A 12,362-nucleotide genomic window follows, 5' to 3' on the forward strand; every position below is an offset into this window, starting at 1 on the left:
TTTGTTATCGATTTAAGTGAATATTCTTTTATACCGTTCAATATTCTTTTGAACTCTTTAAATTATTACATAATACATAAACATTCTTAGAATTTATTCATTCTTTGTATATTCTTTCGCACCCCACAGGTCCTTAGATATCAATAGCATGAGCACTAATACTACAAATCCTGAATTCTCTTTTGAGCAAGACATGTGTTTAGAAGAACCTCAGGATTTTGAAGATGACAGGGATTGTGACGTGTCTCTAGATCTGTTGAGAATGGTGAAACAAGAGGAGAAACAAATCCTACCCCGTGAAAAAGAGGCAATACAGAATGTAGTCTTGGAAGAAGGAAAAGAGGTGAAAATAGGGACATGTATTGCAAAGGAAACAAGACAAGGTCTTGTTGAGGTACTAAGTGAATTCAAAGATATCTTTGCATGGTCATACGAGGATATGCCAGGTTTGAATAATGATATCGTGGTACATCGTCTCCCCATAAGACAAGATTGCAAGCCAGTCCAACAAAAATTGCGAAGGATGAGACCTAATATTGTGCTGAAAATAAAAAATGAAGTCAAGAAGCAGTTTGATGCTGGATTCCTACAAGAGGTTAAGTATTCAGAATGGGTGGCTAACATTGTGCCTGTCCCTAAGAAGGATGGGAAGGTACGAATGTGTGTTGATTATAGAGATCTGAACAAAGCTAGCCCAAAGGACAACTTTCCTTTACCGCATATTGACACTTTGGTGGACAATACCGTGGGATATTCATTGTTCTCCTTTATGGATGGCTTCTCAGGGTACAATCAGATAAAGATGCATCCTGAAGACTTGGATAAAACCACCTTTATAACATTGTGGGGCACCTTTTCTTACAAGGTAATGCCCTTCGGGCTAAAGAATGCAGGGGCAACATACCAAAGGGCTATGGTAACCTTATTTCACGATATGATGCACAAGGAGTTGTGGTGTATGTTGATGACATGATTGCTAAATCTTGAACAGAGGGGGAGCATATTGAAGTCTTGAAGAAGTTGTTCCTGAGATTAAGTACGTTTCAGTTGAAGCTTAATCTGGCGAAGTGCATCTTCGGAGCTAGGTCGGGGAAGTTATTGGGCTTTATGGTCAGCGAAAAGGGAATAAAAGTTGACTCAGACAAAGTTAGAGCCATACGAGAATTGCCTCCACCACGCACTTAGAAGAAAGTTCAGGGTTTTCTTGGAAGGTTGAATTATATTGCTCGGTTTATTTCACAATTAACTGAGCAATGAGATCCTATATTTCGCCTTCTTAGAAAACACAACTAAGGGACTTGGGATAAGGAATGCCAGAATGCCTTTGATAAAGTCAAACAATACTTGCTAAACACTCCAGTACTATCTCCACCCAGTCCAGATAAACCATTAACTCTGTATTTATCGGTGTTTAGTAATTCTATGGGATGTGTACTTGGTTAACATGACAAATCAGGAAGAAAGGAGAAAGCGATATATTACCTCAGTAAAAAATTCACTGAGTGTGAAATGAGATATTCGCCAATTGAAAATTTGTGTTGTGCTTTAATCTGGATGACTCGAAGGTTGAGGCAATATATGTTACATCATACGACTTGGCTAATTTCAAAACTTGATCCATTAAAGTACATGATGGAGTCAACAGCCCTAAATGGAAGAATGGCAAGGTGGCAGGTACTGCTTTCAGAATTTGATATAGTCTATGTGAGTCAAAAGGCTACAAAAGAGAGCGCCATAGTAGAATTTCTGACTAGAAGAGCTTTAGAAGATTATGAGCCATTAAGCTTTGATTTCCCTAATAAGGAGTTGATGTACGTGGCAACTATTGAAGAACGTCCATGGAAGCTAAACTTTGACGGCACATCCAATGCAGTAGGAAATGGAATTGGGGCAGACTTGGTATCCCCAAATGGTGATCATTATTCATTTACATGTAAATTGGATTTTGACTGTACGAACAATATGGCTGAGTATGAAGCATGCATCATAGGGATTCGAGCGGCCAAAGAGTGAAAAATTAGAACCCTGGAAGTATATGGAGACTCTGCATTGGTAATATATCAGCTTAGGGGTGAATGGGAGACAAGGGACCCCAAGTTGATTAATTATCAAAAGATAGTTTTGGAGTTACTTGAAGTGTTTGATAACGTCACTTTCAGTTATCTCCCACGAGATGAAAATCAGATGGCGGACGCTTTGGCAACACTGGATTCCATGATTAAAGCTAATAAACAAGAGGATGTGAGACCAATTCAAATGAGCATTTCTGACGTTCCAGCTCATTGCTGTAACATCGAAGAAGAAGAAAAGGATGACCATCCTTGGTATCAAGATATATTACGGTATATGAGAAATCGTGAATATCCTGAACAGGCAACTGAGAATGACAAAAGAACTTTGAGAAGGTCAGCCTGCGAATATGTACTAGATGGGGATATCCTTTATAAAAGAAGGAAATATCAGGGACTTTTGAGATGCGTTGATGCTGTAGAAGCTAGACAAAACCGGGAAGAAGTACATGAAGGAGTTTGTGGTACACATGCTAATGGCTTTACGATGGCGAGACAAATCATGAGGTTTGGATACTATTGGTCTACTATGGAAGGAGATTGTATCAATTATGCTAAGAAATGTCATAAATGCCAGATATATGGAGACAAGATCCATGTACCACCTTCACCCTTACATGTTATGACTTCTCCACGGCCCTTTTCCATGTGGGGCATGGATGTCATTGGGCCAATATCACCAAAAGCTTCGAATGGGCATCGTTTCATTTTCGTGGTCATTGACTACTTCACAAAATGGGTAGAGGCAGCTTCATATGCTAGTGTTACCAAGTCGGCAGTAAGTCGTTTCTTGAAAAAGGAGATTATTTGTCGGTATGGAATGCCTGAGAGGATTATATCAGATAATGCATTGAACTTGAATAACAGCATGATTGCGGAAGTTTGTAGCCAATTCAAGATCAAACATCATAATTCATCTCCATATCGCCCAAAAATGAATGGGGCAGTGGAAGCTGCTAATAAAAATATCAAGAAGATAGTGGGGAAAATGACTGAGACCTACAGAGATTGGCATGAGAAATTACAATTTGCACTCTTTGTCTATCGAACGTCCGTCAGAACCTCTACTGGGGCAACTCCTTTCTCGTTGGTTTATGGGATGGAGGCAGTGTTACCTATTGAAGTGGAAATACCTTCTCTTCGAATTTTGTCAGAGATAAAACTGGATGAAGCAGAATGGATTCAATCGCGGTATGACCAATTGAACTTGATTGAAGAAAAGAGGCTAAGGGCTATTCGTCATGGTCAGATGTATCAGAAGCGAATGATGCGAGCTTATGATAAGAAAGTTTTTCCAAGAGAATTTCATGAAGGGGACCTTGTGCTGAAAAAGATCCTTCCCATACAGAAGGACTTCAGAGGAAAATGGATGCCGAATTGGGAAGGGCCGTATGTTGTGAAGAAGGCTTTCTCTGGTGGTGCTCTGATTTTGATAGAAATGGATGGGAAAAGTTTACCTAATCCAGTGAATTCAGACTCAGTCAAGAAGTACTTTGTCTAAAGAGAAGGGAAGACAAGTGAAAACCCACAAAGGGCGCTTTGAGACTTCTAAAAAAAATGGAGAGGCCAAGGTGAAAACCCGCAAAAGGCGCCTTGAGACCAAAGGGGTTTTGAGTTGAAAACCCGAAAAGGGCTGCTCAAATATTTGAGAAACAGGCGGTGACTTTGTTATACCGGATTTGATAAGAAATGGAGTGTGTTACATACCGGGGCATCAACAAAGTACTTTGGATACTCTAAACACATGTTAAACTCAAAATAGTCGTCATGGAATTTGTACACAGAAGCCCAAGCTGTGATATGTTGGACATCAAATTTTTGTTCTGTTTATTATCTTTGGATTCTTTTTCTTCTCAAAGATATGTTTTCAGATTAATTTCCTATTGTATTCTGATGATTTATCTAACTATTATCAAGATTAAATTATTTGTCTTCCATTATAAAGTGTGTTGCATTGAAATAATGATTGATGAATTAAATATTTTTACAAACGAAGTTTTGCATATTACTCTGGAAATCTCTAGAGAATACAAGAAACTAAAACAAAATAATTGTTTGAAGAAATTCCCATGAGCAAGGGTCGGAGGTATTCAAGAAAATTTCTTCAGTTCAAAGAATAATTGGACAATACAAACGATTCAATCGTAGGAGAGGATCGGGTTCAGCAGGTCGTAACGTTTGGAGAATGGTATAATAGGACCAATTTGATTCAAAACACATGAGTGGAGTATGATTGATACTTGGAGTAAAATAAAGGTGGAACTTTGATGGATGAACGAGTAAATACGTCCGAAATAGGAATCATTTTCATAACATTTTGCATAATTAGGAGCATTTTATTCATGTCGAGCATGGCATCTTAATCATCGGGCATGAGTACATATGCATTCTACAGGTTATGTCCTCTAAGGGACAATGTAGATCGAAGATAGTAGATTTGGCGTCCCTGTATTGTCAGAGAGCAGATCAAAGATAGTAGATTTGGCATCTCTGTATTGTCAGAGAGCAGATCGAAGATAGCAGATTTGGTGTCTCTGTATTGTCAGAGAGCAGATCGAAGATAGTAGATTTGGCATCCCTGTATTGTCAGAGAGTAGATCGAAGATAGTAGATTTGGCGTCTCTGTATTGTCAGAGAGCAGATCGAAGATAGCAGATTTGGCGTCCCTGTATTGTCAGAGAGCAGATCGAAGATAGCAGATTTGGCGTCCCTATATTGTCAGAGAGCAGATCGAAGATAGTAGGATTGACGTTTCTATATTGTCAGAGAGCAGATCGAAGATAGTAGATTTGGCATCTCTGTATGGTCAAAGAGCAAGTCGAAGATGGTAGATTTGGTGCCTCTATATTGTCAGAGAGCAGATCGAGGGTAACGGATTTGGCGTCTCTGTATTGTCAGAGAGCAGATCGAACATTTCGGCTTGGCGTCTCTATATTGACAGGAAGTAGGTTGAAGATAGCAGGTTTGACTTTCCTGAGTTACGATGAAGCAAGTTTGGAGCTATCAGAATACCTTTGAGGAAGATGAGGATCAAGATTTCGAGACTTGGCCAGGCCGGGCAAATTTGGTCTTTTTATAATCTTTGCTCTATTCCTGTTACACAGTAATAAGCAAAGAGGGGCAGCTGTAATAGCCCAAATTCACTTGGGCCCGCAAGATAAATAAATAGAAAACAAAAAGAAAAAATAATAAAGTTTTACAGTCCTTTTACAAAACCTAAAACTGCTAGCCCGTTTACCTAGCCCAAATACCTAAATTACCCAATGCCCAATTACACCCAACCCCGTACTAGAGACCAAATGTTGCCCGAAATACACAGGGCCCAAGTGGCCCAATTTGTTAATAGGAAGACAGAAGACCTAGGGTTTCAGAAACCCTAGGCGCCGCAAGCACTCCAACCGACGCGCCTTTTCGTTTCGCGTCGTTCTAGTGACTTTCCATCAACATCTCCACCGGTGTCGTGACTCTAGCCTTGTATCATGCCGCAATCAGTGCACAAATCAACGCCAGCACTCATCGCCGTGAGATCCTCGCTGATATCTGCAAAAGAAGGAAAGAACCACAGCAGCAAAAGAAGCAAACTTGGAAAGAAATCAAAGGATTCTTTCCCCAAAAATGTAACAGAGGGTTATAAAAACCCCTTTTTTTCTAATTTGTAAACACAGATTTTCATATACACAATAAAATACAGCAGTTTGTCAAGGATACGAGGTTTTTTAACAGGCATATATACAATAAAAATCAAGAAACAGAGGTGATTTACTTTTACTTTGTTTTTTCTTTTTCTTTTCGTTGCGAATACATATAAATATTGCTAAGAATATAAAGAAGGGGAACTTACCGATGGATTTGCGCTAAGAAACGAAGCTTTCTAGCTTCCAACCACCGTAAGAGGCGGTGTTGACGGTGGCGCATAGGCGCGTGTAAGCCCCAGGACGGAGGCTCGACAGAGCTCCGAGGGTCGGACCCCAACCCTCATTTAGAGATTTTTTTCTGTTTTTTTTAGAATCGATTTTAAAATTAAATTTTAGGTTAAAATTTGGCTTATATAGCCTTATGAAAACGGTGTCGTTTTTGGTTAAAACAATAAGTTTTAAAACGGCGTCGTTTCAAAGCTAGGATCTGCGCGTTGACCCGAGATCCGGGTAGGATCTACGCGTTTTTGTTTAAAGGGCTAATTGCCCAGTGAGTCCCTCAAATTTTGGTGCGCATTTCAATTAGGCCTGAATTTTTTATTTATTTGAAAATTAACCCTAGATTTTTAATTAAATTCAATTTTAATCCCTTTTATATATTTAATTTATTATTTATTTTTTTAATTATATAAAAAAATAGAATATATTATTTTTATTTATATGATATTTTATCATATTATTTATATATTTTATTATATATAATATTTTATTATATATTATTCCCTATATTATCTTCCTTTTATTATATATTATTTCATTATTTATTATTTATTAGTATATAAAAATTAAAATTTGTAAATTATTATAAACTAACACATATATTGTTATTATATATTTAATGTCTAATGTTTTAAAATTTACTACAAAATTTTGTTCCAATTTAACATATTATTATTTTTATAAGTATATTAAGCTCTTATATCATATAATATATTTTTATTATTTTTAAAAATTTTTCTCTTTTATTACTTATATATTGCTTAAAATATCTTCTCTTCTTTTTTTATCCTTTTTGTATTTATTAGGTATTGTTTTAACATGTTAATTTTATCTCATAGATTATTTGTTATCTTTATGTTATTTTATTATTATTATATATTCGTATGAGAATTGATTATTTATGTTGTTATTTAAAAATTATATTCACATGAAATACTATTATATATGTGTAATTTATGTTGTTATATTCATTATTTTGCTATTCTGTATTTTTTGCATGAAATAATAATGTGTTTATATTTATGTTATTTATAATTATATATGCATAAAGTGATAATGTATATTGTGTAATTTATGTCATTATTTATTATTTTTATATTATATTTGCATGGAATGATAAAGTAGGTATCATGTAGGTTAATTTGTTTAATATTGATCCTTTCTAATAAGTTGAATGCATCATCACTATAAAGAACTTTTATATCTTATTCAATCCAAAATACTTTTAAAAAAGAGAGGCAATGTTTTTGGTATTTAGGAATTCGGGAAGTAGTGCCCTAACATGCTGGGTTGCGATTTCTCGTCTGTCTAAATGTCTAAAGTATCCTCCTAAATAGATTTTGCAAATCACGAGATAATTTCAATTTCGAAAGACTAAGAATATCGTGTCCAATCATGCTGGATGTGATGTTTGTACTCTTTTAGAGTGAAAGAACCTCAATTTTCAGCAAATTATTATAGCTTAAAAAAGGGATCTTATTTCTAAATTCCTTCAAACTTTTGACATCAAGACAAAAATAATTTGGTACCAATTTTGGGCGTTGCAAGGGTGCTAATCATTCCTTGCACGGAATCGACTCCCGAGCCTATCTTCTCATATTTTCGTAGACAAAAATGTTTTATAAGGTGATCCAATCACACCTAAAAAGGTTGGTGGCGACTCCTGTTTTCAAAATACCCCCCCTTTTTTTAAAAAAAAAGAGGTTTCGACAATGGCAAACATACTAAAACAAGCCAACATATAAAGGCATTATATGCATCACATATATCACTTATCAAGCATATAACTTAAACCAACTTAATTGGCTAAAATCATACCAACATTTACATCATTAAAAAGCCAAATCACATGGCTAACGTTAGAGCTCAAAACGTACCAAAATGACACTAGCCTATACATGCCATATACCATATATACAAGCTTCAAAATACAAACAAATGATCGTTAGTGTGACGATGCTCCTGACGATCCCCGAGTCTAAGCTAGCTTTGATTATCTATAAAGTATAGACAAATAACACACAGTAAGCTTCATAGCTTAGTAAGTTTATAGTTAAGCAATTCAATTCATCAAATAATTATAATTCAATCTTATTCACATTACCAAAACAACATCTCATTAACACAAACCTTTCTATCATGTCTCAAAACATGATTCATTAACTTCTCGTTGATATTTCCCAACACAATGCTCAAATAGGTTCCATAAATACCTGTACCATCTCGTACTAATCTCTTTCTTAAACAAGTCATTCTTTTATCCATTGAACCATTAGGGATAGAAATTAGACACTCATGAATTACAATCGATAAGTACCTATACCATGGCCCATAGCCAAATCAAGGTAACTTATCCCGGAGTACCTATACCATGGCCCGTAGCCAAATCAAGGTAACTCCTCTCAGAATACCTATATCAAGGCTCATAGCCAAATCTAGGTATTATTCCACCCGAAGTGTTGATTTCATGGCCCGAAGCCAATACATCAACTTAATGACATTACATTATCATCATCTTATCATCATCACTATACTTAAAGTTTAACCGAGAAGTTTCGCTTGTCGATTTCATCGTTGAACAATTCCGTATAGTCTTATTCACAATTCAAACATTATCCACAATCTCATAAACTCATTTTATGCAATATCAAAGCATATAATATTCATTTATAATGAAATGAACACCTACGAACTTACCTCGGTCTTAGAAACAACGAAACTAGCCGATTAATCGAGTACTTTGTTCTTGCCTCGATCTAAGTCCGAGTTCCTCTTTTCTTGATCTATATTTATTCAAATTTAACTAATTTAATCACACATTCATTCATTTCAATCAAAAAACACATAAATGGGCATTTTGCACATTAGCCCCTAACATTTCACATTTTGACATTTTAGTCCTTATTACACAAAACACCAAGTACACAAAATTCATCAAAACCATACCTTAGTCGAATCTTCCTAAGGTCCCTAGCAGCCCATGTATTTCATTTATTTTACATTTTAACCTCTCAATTTCTCATTTTCACAAATTAGTCCATAATTATCAAATTCATCAAAAATCTCAATACAAAATATATTTATCTATCATCAAGCTTCCATATTTCACCATTTAACATCACAAAACTTAAAAAATTAACAATGGCATAACTCAAATTCATCATCAAATTCTGAAATTTAAGCATGGGCTTGATAAAACATAAAGCAATGATCTAAAAAACATATAAATCATAAAAAACAGAGCAAAATTGCTTGCCTAATCAAGCTACCAAGTCGCCGAAATGTTAAGGCTCATAAACCCTAGCTTTTTCTTCTAATTTCTGTTCAAAGAAAAAAAGATGAACATATTTTTCATCTTTTGTTTTATTTACTATACATTATTTAGCTAAATTACCAAATAAGCCTTATTTAAAACCATTTAAAAACATTCATTTAATGGTCATTTATGTCCATTTCCACTATCCATGTGGTCTAATTTCAACATAAGGACCTTTCATTAATAAGCCATAGTAATTAGGCACTTTTAACTTATAGCATGCAACTTTTGCATTTTATGCGATTAAGTCCTTTTTCTCTAATTAACCACTTAAACGATAAAATTAGCTTACAAAATTTTCACACATACATACTCACATGCTATAAACACCAATAATAATATAAAAAAAATTTTGACTCAGATTTGTAGGCCCAAAACCACTATTTTGACTAGGGTCTAAACCGAGCTGTTACACCTTGGGCTCGTCAATTTTAGGAATGAGAATGATAACATTTTCAGTTATATCCTTGTTGTCTTTTCGCCCATCCAAAATCTCATGACAAATCTTGAGCACATCCTTACCAACTACCCATGATTTTCCTTATAGAATAGACCAGAAATCCCATCAATACCTGAGGCCTTGCGAGGATCCATTAGAGTAAAGGCTTCAACTAGGTCCTTATCAGTCACACTGTAATCCAAAACACTATTCATATCAGAGGTGATACAATTAGGAATCAAGCCCAACGCCCTCCAAAGATTACCGCAGGCCACAGTCTTAAAAAGAGAGTGAAAGTGATCCTAAGCCACCTGACGAACCCCACCCGAATCAAAAACTAAATTTTATTAATTAGTTAGTTTACCAAGGTACAAGTGGTTTGTACCAAAATTCAGTGGTTTTGGAAAATAAGGTTTCGTGTCCTCATTTTAATAATTCGAGCTCGTAAATATTTATTAAAAATATTTACGGAGTTGTTTTATAAGTAAATTGAATTTTGATCAAGTAAGTTTATCGAATTAATGCTTAATTAGTGTATAAGGACTAAATAGTAAGCGTGTCAAAAGAAAAATTCTTAAGGAATCTTGAATTAAAATTCAAAGTAAAAGACTTAAATAGTAATTATGCCCTTATAACATTAGTGGTCGGTTTCAAATAGTATTTATAATAACATTTTAATTTAATTAAAACATAAAATAAAGATTAAATTAAATTAATAAAGAAATGATAAAAGTTTGGGTGGAATGAAAGAGAAAGTATTCTTTCTCTTTTTACCTTCATATTTTGAAGCTAACTAGGAATGAGGAGCAACTGTTAGGGATTTCAATGATTCAAGCTCGAAATTGGTATGTTTAATTTAATCTTTTTCTTGTAATTTTCATGTTTTCAAAGATTGTGAATGTTTCCATTGAAGAATTGTAACACCCCTTACCCATCTCCGATGCCGGGATAGGGTTCGAGACGTTACCAGACTTAAACATATACAAACATACAAAATAGTGTTATAAGAATTTCGTCCAAATTTAAAACTTTTCAATCACATGTCAATTGTCCCTTATAATGGTCTACAAGAACCTTTTTAACACGTAGGAAATTTCCTTGTTTTGGGAGAGTCACACGCCCGTATGAGTAGGCCGTGTGGTCACACACGCCCGTGTCCTCAACCCGTATAACTCTCTGACAATGACATCATCAACAAAATAAGGTCACACAGCCAAGTCACACGTCCGTGTGCTTAGGCTGTGTGCGAATTAAATTCCAAAAATTAGGTGCAGGCTTCACACGGCCTGAGCACACGCCCATGTCCTAAGGCCGTGTCCTTCAAACGGTTAAGACACATGGCTATGTCTCTGCTCTGTGTTTACTACTAGGTATTCTATTTTGCATAATTAGAGTGCAGGGGACACACGACTAGATCATACGCCTAAAGGGTAGATCGTGTGTCACACACGGCCAAGACACATGCACATGTGTCTAACCGTGTGGACAATTTCTAGGTTATTTTCCAAGCCATTTGCCACTCTTAAACACTCACATACTTACAGTTATATCATGGCATGCAACATGGCACATTTAATTACTCAAACATTCATATTCATGGATAAATTATGACTTAACAATGTCAACATATCACCTATCCAAACTATTATGCTTTCATATGCCATTCCACATAAATTTCATATTTATTTATCATCCTTGCTAACCTACTTTCAAGTTACACATTTACACCACATATATTGTATACACATTAATCATATTTCTGTAACACCACTAACCCATATCTGTCGCCGGAATAGGGTTACAAGGCATTACCAATCAATACACATCATTCACATACATAACATATACATTTATGCATTCATATCAAAATTCATTCATTTCAATCATATTGTCCCTTCTAAGGTCCTACGGTACCTTAAAACATATTTAGAAGAGGTTCGGGACTAAACCGATAACATTTGCAAACTTTGGGAAATATAGAAAATTTTCTTAAATTTAAATGTCACACACCTGTGTGAACAGGTCGTGTACCTCACACGGCTACCAAACATGCCCGCGTCACAGGTCATGTGAAAACAGGGCATACATCTGACTTGCACCACACGGCCAAGGACACACCCGTGTGCCAAGCCGTGTGAAATCTAAGGGGGTTACTGACTTGGGTCACACCGCCGACCACACGCCTATGTGCTAGCCCGTGTGCCACACACGACCAATAGACATGCCCGTGTGTCTAGGTCATGTCAAAATTGTAGGGTATACTGACTTTAGTTCGAAGGGCACCCTAGGGACACATAGCCGTATAACATGACTGTGTGGACAAAAATAGGCTATTTGCAAAGCCAATTTGCCACTCTATTCTCATGCTCACCTAGCCATCAAAATGATACCATTTTAACACATAATAGGCAACCAACAACATGCCAAGTCAAATACCTATCATGCCATCTAAACTCAACCATTTCAACTACTTAATTTCATATTAAAAAACATACCAAATCCAAATGCCAAAATCATCAATCTCACATGACTACTATTTGTGTTACTCATCAAATTATCATCTATTTCATGATACAACTTACACCATATCTCCATCTCAAAATCATACCACACTATGTCAATCT

Source organism: Gossypium hirsutum, chromosome A07 (genome assembly GCF_007990345.1).
Source record: "Gossypium hirsutum isolate 1008001.06 chromosome A07, Gossypium_hirsutum_v2.1, whole genome shotgun sequence".
NCBI classification, from domain to species: domain Eukaryota; kingdom Viridiplantae; phylum Streptophyta; class Magnoliopsida; order Malvales; family Malvaceae; genus Gossypium; species Gossypium hirsutum.